Below are 8,603 nucleotides of genomic sequence, written 5' to 3' on the forward strand. Positions count from 1 at the left end.
CCAACTCATCTTCGGAGAATGAAACCAACGAAAGTCTCCCACCCAGTGGTATGTCCTCTTTTTTAGGACCAGGTCCAGAGTAGGAGGCAGAGGCCAAAAGAGGAAAGCCAAGAGGCAACAGAAGGGGGAGGAATTGATTTTTCATCTTTCCTCCCATGTGCTGAATGATGCTGAGACGAGACTACTGTCAGAAGGGTTGTCCTTTATCCCTACAGTAAAACATGATGCCTCCCGATGGTCTGTTGACCTACAGAAGATAGGATGAAAACTAAGACTAAGGGATTATTTAGATAATAAACAGAATGCACACAGTAGTATAGCTCCCGGCATCTTTAAGAACAGGAGCACGTTTGAGCCACCTTCCTCTAATAGTAATATAAAGACTTTTCTGAACATGGTCGATGGTGATTGCAATAGTACTGCACGGAATGAAGGTTTTCATAATTTGGATTTTGAAGCGAGAAAAGCCCTTAAAGATTTACAGAATAATAGCATGATTGTCACAAGAAACGCAGATAAAGACGGTGCTGTAGTCCTGCAGGATTTCAGTGCATACGACAAGGAGATTAAAAGGCGACTGATGTGAATACTTATCAGAAACTGGACTTCAGTCCACTGGGCTGGATTAGAAAGGAAGTTGATAATTGATTGTGTTGTTGCCTTTTGATTTGATATGTGTTTTTGTGCGATGTGCGGGACGTGTGACCACCTCAATATTCATTTTTATCTGTTTACCTGATATACTTCATGTTTGCTTTAATTAATTTGCTGTTGCAGATCTACTTATTACTTATGCATATATTTTTGTATGTTGTGCATTTCTTCAATAAAATGTTTAAAAAAAAGAAAAAAAAAAAAGAAAGGAAGTTGATCTGTTGGCAGTGGGTTATACTAATCTGGATTGTTGAGACCATATGTTCTTTTCTAACAGGTGATTACCCCATTTGCCCTATCTTATATACGCTTCCAAAAGTACACAAAACTTTAATTTATCCCCTTGGTAGGCCCATAATTTCTACCAGGGGATCTGTTTTACAACCTATCGCACAGTACTTGGTTTTCACCTACAGTTATTTGTGCAGAATAATAGGAGCTATTTACATGATACATCACATTTTCTTGCCGAACTTAAACTTGTGAATGATTTACCCTCTGAATTTTTATTAGTGTCTCTTAACGTTTGTTCACTCTACATAGTCATCCCCCATGACTTTGGGTATGGAGGCTGTGGAGAAAACACTGCTTAAAGGGCATTATGATGAACTACCAGTCCAATTTTTGATGGAACTACTTACAAAGGTTCTGAGGAGTAATAATTTTCTGTACCAGGGTGACTATTTATGTTCAACACGTGGGAACCACGATCCATTCGAATTTGGTGCCGGCTTATTCGAACCTATTTATGCAACAATATGAGGAAGAGCACATTTTCACCAAATACTCTAGGGCAGGCATTCCCAACCACGGTCCTCAAGGCACACCAACAGGGCAGGTTTTAGTGATATCCAGGCTTCAGCACTGGTGACTTAATTAGTAGCTCAGTTATTTTGATTTCTCTTACGTCCTAGAGGATGCTGGGGTCCACTTCAGTACCATGGGGGTATAGATGGTTCCGCAGGAGCCATGGGCACTTTAAGACTTTTCAAGGGTGTGAACTGGCTCCTCCCTCTATGCCCCTCCTCCAGACCTCAGTTTAGAAAATGTGCCCAGGCAGACTGGATGCACTCCAGGGGAGCTCTACTGAGTTTCTCTGAGTTAGTTACTGAGTTAGGTTTTTTATTTTCAGTGAGGACTGCTGGCATCAGACTCCCTGCTTTGTGGGACTGAGGGGGCAAAAGTAGAACCAACTTCCTGAAGAGTTTCATAGCTCTGCTTCTGGCTGACAGGACACCATTAGCTCCTGAAGGGAACTGAACGCTAGCTGCGGCTATGCGCTCACTCCCACAGCACGCCGTCACCCCCCTAACAGAGCCAGAAGTCAGAAGACAGGTGAGTGTACAGAAGAGGATCTTCATTGTGACGGCTAAAAGGTGCCGCGCAGCGGGCGGGAACGCTGCGCGCCATGCTACCCAGTAACACAGGCACAGCATGGTGCAGGTTGGGGGGGGGGGGGGCGGCGGCGCCCTGGGCAGCATGAAACCTACTGAAAACTGGCAGATAAGGGGACATTAGATGCTGAGGCACAGTCCTACCCCCGCCAGTATAAAAATTTGTAGTAAAGAAGCTGAGGGGAAACGCACCATTACGGGGCGGGGCTTCTTCCTCAGTCAGCCAGCACACTGCTCAGCACCATTTTTTCTCCTAGCAAGCTGCAGAGAAGAACGCTGGTCCTCCTCCACTTCTGAACCAAGTATCAGGGTGCAAAACGGGGGGCACAGTGTAATTTGGTGCTATAGTGTGAAATTATCAATTTAAAAGCGCTACAGGTCTGTGGGCATTTTGTGTTTCACATGATTTTTATAACTGGCGCTGAGTTGTGAGCTGGCAAATTCTATCTGTGTCCTTCTGACAGATTTTACTGTGGGTCTGTCCCCTATAAGTCCCGGAGTGTCTGTGGTGTGTTTGTGCACGTGTGTGACATGTCTGAGGCAGGGAGCTCGTCCCCTGAGGGAGCCATTTTAGGGACACAGAGATGTAATGTGGTAGTGCTGCCGGCACACCACGAGCCTGAATGGGTGAAAGAATTACGTGATAGTGTGAATCATATCAGTAAGAGATTGGATAAGTCTGAGTCTCATGCAGAAACCTGGAGAAAATCAGTGGAAGATGTGATTTTTCAGGGTTCTGCTTTCTCATCCGCAGGCGACCCCTCTGGGTTACATAAGAGACCATTTGCACAAATAGTACAAACTGATACCGACACGGACTCTGATTCCTGTGTCGACACTAGTAATTCCAGGGGAATAGATCCTAAATTGGCAAAAAGCATTCAATACATGATTGTTGCTACTTGCTATAAAGGAGGTCTTGGAAGTTGCGGAAGCCCCTCCTTTACCTCAGGAGAAGGCTTATTTTTATAAAGAAAAGAAATGAAATGTAACTTTCCCTCCTTCTCACAAACTAAATACTCTCTTTGAGGGGGTTTGGGCAAATCCTGAAAACAAGTTTCAGATTCCCAAAAGAATTCAGGTTGCTTATCCTTTCCCGGCAGAGGACAGGAAAAGGTGGGAGTCACCCCCGGTGTTAGACAGTGTTCTGTCACGCTTAACTAAAAAGGTGATTCTCCCTGCCCCTGGGATGGCTTCACTAAAGGAGCCGGCAGACCGCTAGTTAGAGACTACGTTAAAATCTATTTATGTGGCCAATGGTATGCTACTCAGGCCTAACATTGCCTGTGTGTGGGTGAGTAGTGCTATCGAAAAATGGTCAGACAACTTGTCATCTGAAATTGACACAATAGATAGAGACGAGATACTTCTAACGTTAGGTCATATCAAAGACGCTGCCGCATACATGCTGGAAGCTGTGTGAAGGATATTGGACTCTTGGGTTCAAAATCCGCTACCATGGCAGTCTCAGCTAGGAGGGCGTTGTGGATTCGCCAATGGAATGCTGACGCGGATTCCAAAAGAAATATGGAGGCTCTCCCGTATAAAGGTGAGGCCTTGTTTGGAGATGAGCTGGATGCTTTAGACTCTGCGGCTACCGCAGGTAAGTCGACATTCTTGCCTTATGCTCCTGCGCCGGCGAAAAAGTCACATCACTCTCAGATGCAGTCCTTTCAGCCCAACAGGTACAAAAAGGGTAAAGGTTCCCCTTTCTTTGCAGGTAGAGGGAGGGGAAGAGGAAAAAAGTCCACGGCGTCTCCACGAACGCATGAGCAGACATCAACTCCTGCTTCTGCAAAAATCTGCAGCATGACGCTGGGGCTCCCTTGCGGGAGTCTGCTTGGGTGGGAGCACGTCTAAAACTTTTCAGTCAGCTCTGGGTTCAATCTGGCCTGGACCCATGGGTCGTGCAGATAGTGTCCCATGGATACAAACTGGAGTTTCAAGATGTCCCCCATGCCGATTTTTCAAATCGACCTTGCCAGCTTCTCTTCTGGACAGAGAAGTAGTAACAGCTGCAATTCAAAAATTATGTCAGGATCAAGTCATTGTCCTGGTACCCTTGTCACAACAGGGAGAAGGTTTTTATTCAAGCCTCTTCGTGGTTCCGAAGCCAGACGGCTCGGTCAGACCAATTTTAAACCTGAAATCCCTGAATCTCTACCTGAAAAGATTCAAGTTCAAGATAGAATCCCTGAGGGCAGTGATTTCCAGTCTGGAGGAGGGGGACTTCATGGTGTCAGTAGACATAAAAGATGCTTACTTACATGTTCCCATTTATCCTCCTCGTCAAGCTTATCTGAGATTCGCAGTACAGGATTGCCATTACCATTTCCAGACGTTGCTGTTCAGACTCTCCACGGCACCGAGGGTACTCACCAAGGTGATGGCAGAGATGATGGTCCTCCTTTGACAACAAGTGGTCAATATAATTCCTTACCTGGACGATCTCCTGATAAAAGCGAGATCCAGGGAACGGTTGGTGCAGAACATTGCACTCTCCCTGTCAGTACTCCAACAACACGGTTGGATCATGAATTTTCCGAAGTTGCAGTTGGAACCGACGACAAGATTGTCCTTTCTGGGGATGATACTGGACACAGAAGTACAGAGGGTATTTCTTCCAGTAGAAAAAGCTCTGGAAATCCAGAAAATGGTCAAACAAATTTTGAAACCAACAAGAGTATCGATCCATCAATGCATTCGGTTGTTGAGGCCATACAGTTTGGCCGATTCCATGCCAGAGTATTCCAGTGGGACCTGTTGGACAAGTGGTCAGGATCCCACCTACACATGCACCAGAAGATAAGCCTGTCCTCCAAAGCCAGGATTTCGCTCCTGTGGTGGCTACACAGTTCTCACCTATTAGAGGGACGCAGGTTCGGGATTCAGGACTGGTTTCTAGTAACCACAGATGTAAGTCTCCGAGGCTGGGGAGCAGCCACACAGGAAAAAAGCTTCCAAGGAAAATGGTCAAATAAGGAAACCTGTCTTCACATAAACGTTCTGGAATTGAGAGCCATTTACAACGGCCTTCTACAAGCGGTGCATCTTCTTCAAGATCTACTGGTGCAGATCCAGTCGGACAATGTAACAGCAGTCACGTACATAAACCGTCAGGGCGGAACGAAAAGCAGAGCGGCAATGGCAGAGGTGACAAGGATTCTCCTCTGGGCAGAAAGACATGTAAGAGCTCTGTCGGCAATTTTCATTCCGGGAGTGGACAACTGGGAAGCAGACTTCCTCAGCAGACACGATCTCTATCCAGGAGAGTGGGGCCTCCACCAAGAAGTCTTCGCAGAGGTGACAAGTCTTTGGGGAGTTCCTCAAGTAGACATGATGGCATCTCGTCTAAACAAGAAGCTTCAGAGATATTGTTCCAGGTCGAGAGACCCTCAAGCAATAGCAGTGGATGCACTGGTGACCTAGTGGGTGTTTCGGTCGGTGTATGTTTTCCCTCCACTTCCACTGATTCCAAAAGTTCTCAAAATAATAAGAAGAACGAGAGTTTGAGCGATCTTCATTGCCCCAGACTGGCCAAGGAGGGCTTGGTATCCAGATCTTCAGGAGTTGCTCATAGAAGATCCTCGGCCTCTTCCTCCTCGAGAGGACCTACTGCAGCAGGGGCGGTGTGTGTATCAAGACTTACCGCGGCTACGTTTGACGGCATGGCTGTTGAGCGCCGGATCCTAGCCCGAAAGGGTATTCCCAAGGAAGTCATCCCCACTCTTATTCAGGCCAGGAAAGGAGTAACGTCTAAACATTACCACCGTATTTGGAGAAAATATGTGTCTTGGTGTGAATCCAAGAAGGCTCCTACGGAAGAGTTTGAGTTGGGACGTTTTCTCCATTTTCTGCAGGCTGGTGTGGATGCGGGCCTTAGATTGGGGTCAATCAAGGTCCAGATTTCGGCCTTATCAGTTTTCTTTCAAAAACAATTTGCCTCCTTTCCAGAAGTTCAGACGTTAGTGATAGGGGTTCTGCACATCCAGCCTCCATTTGTGCCTCCAGTGGCACCATGGGACCTTAATGTGGTGTTGCAGATCCTTCAATCAGATTGGTTTGAACCTCTGCAGTAGATAGAATTGAAGTTTCTCACTTGAAAAGTGGTGATGCTTTTGGCCTTGGCATCCGCAAGGCGGGTGTCTGAGTTGGGGGCCTTGTCTCACAAGAGCCCTTACCTGATCTTCCATGAAGATAGGGCAGAGTTAAGAACTCGTCAACAATTTCTTCCAAAGGTGGTTTCGTCCTTCCACATAAACCAACCTATTGTGGTGCCAGTAGCTACTGACACTTTCACTGAGTCACAGTCTCTAGATGTGGTTGGAGCTTTGAAGATTTATGTCGCAAGAACAGCTCGGTCACGGAAAACAGAGGCCCTGTTTGTCCTGTATGCTCCCAACAAGATTGGGTGTCCTGCTTCTAAGCAGACTATTGTGCGCTGGATCAGAGGAACGATTCAGCATGCTCATTCTACGGCTGGATTGCCGTTTCCTACGTTGGTGAAGGCCCGTTCTACTAGGAAAGTGGTCTCGTCCTGGGTGGCTTCCCGGGGGGTCTCGGCATTGCAACTTTGCCGAGCAGCTACTTGGTCGGAGGCAAACACTTTTGCAAAATTTTATAAGTTTGACACTTTGGCCGATGAGGACCTCAAGTTTGGTCAATCGGTGCTGCAGGGTCATCCGCACTCTCCCGCCCGTACTGGAGCTTTGGTATAACCCCATGGTACTGAAGTGGACCCCAGCATACTCTAGGACGTATGAGAAAAAAGGATTTTAATACCTACCGGTAAATCCTTTTCTCCTAGTCCGTAGAGGATGCTGGGCACCCGACCCAGTGCGTACTTTACCTGCAGTTTTGTTCATTATAGTTACACAAGTTGTGTTATCTTTGTTTTCAGTATGTTGCTGCAAAAGGTTCATGCCTGTTGGCGTGTGTTATGTTGAATGCCATGTTGTGCGGCATGTTTGAGGTGTGAGCTGGTATGAATCTCACCATTAGTATTAAAGTAAATCCTTTCCTCGAAATGTCCGTCTCCCTGGGCACAGTTCCTATAACTGGAGTCTGGAGGAGGGGCATAGAGGGAGGAGCCAGTTCAAACCCTTTGAAAAGTCTCAGAGTGCCCATGGCTCCTGCGGAACCGTCTATACCCCATGGTCATGAAATGGACCCCAGTATCCTCTACGGACTAATAGAAAAGGATTTACCGGTAGGTATTAAAATCCTGTTATTTACCTCATAATTTCCTTTATCCCTGCACAGGGTTATATATAGAAAAATGCAGGCTGGCCGGGACCGTTTTTCTCAGAGGTGTCGCTGGTAGGGGTGACACCCAGTGCAGGAGGGTACGTTGTGCGCGTGGCGAAGCGCCCTGAACCCCCGTTTTATCATTCCAGGGGTCCCAGGGATGCGGCTGCCCCCTGTGACCAGTGTGAGTGCAGTGCCGGCTCCTACACAGTGACAGCACCCGGCTACTGTCACTGTAGAGGAGTCAGCGCTTTGGCGCCACCCCTCAGTGGGTGTGGGCCACACCCCCATTGTGACACCACTGGTGTTACTTAATCAGCCCCTGTAAATTCCTTTGCACCTGGAGATGACAGGGCATCTTAGGAGAGCTGCGCATGCAATCGCACCCTTGTAAAGCGAAAATACACTCCCCTATAGGCGGCGACTATCTGATCGCAGCGCTGCAAATAATAGCTAGTGAGCGATCAGGTCTGAATTAGGCCCTGTGTGTGGTCAACCATCCATACCACACCCCTCACAGACACTTCTACAATACAGGCGGACACCCAGTGGTGGCCGGAAGCATTACAGCCACTCTTCTGGATACAGTATATAAAAAGGCTGTGAGTTTAGATGATTTAAGTATTACCAGTATATAGTGCACGCATATTCCGCAGCGATGTACAGAGAATATTTGTCCATTCGCATCAGTCCCTGCCCCAGTGGAGCTTACACTCTATGGGGGTCATTCCGAGTTGATCGCTAGCTGCATTTGTTCGCTGTGCAGCGATGACGCTAAAAAACAGCACTTCTGCGCATGCGTATGCGGCGCAATGCGCACGCGTGATGTACTATTACAACAAACGATGTAGTTTTACACAGGGTCTAGCGAAGCTTTTCAGTCGCACTGGTTGCCGCAGAGTGATTGACATGAAGTGGGCGTTTCTGGGTGTCAAATTACCATTTTCAGGGAGTGTTCATAAAAACACAAAACACAGGCGTGCCAGGAAAACGCAGGCGTGGCTGGGAGAACGCAGGGCGTGTTTGTGACGTCAAATCCGGAACTGAATGGTCTGAAGTGATCGCAAGCGCTGAGTAGGTTTTGAGCGGCTCTAAAACTGCACAAAATATTTTTGTAGCCGTTCTGTGATGAAAGCGTTCGCTATTCTGCTAAGCTAATGTACACTCCCAGAGGGCGGCGGCTTAGCGTTTGCACGGCAGCGAAAATCTGCTAGCGAGCGAACAACTCATAATGACCCCCTATATTCCCTACAACATGTACACGCACACACTAACACACCAGGGCTAATTCTATCAGTATATATTTGG

Source organism: Pseudophryne corroboree, chromosome 1, assembly GCF_028390025.1.
Source record: "Pseudophryne corroboree isolate aPseCor3 chromosome 1, aPseCor3.hap2, whole genome shotgun sequence".
NCBI classification, from domain to species: domain Eukaryota; kingdom Metazoa; phylum Chordata; class Amphibia; order Anura; family Myobatrachidae; genus Pseudophryne; species Pseudophryne corroboree.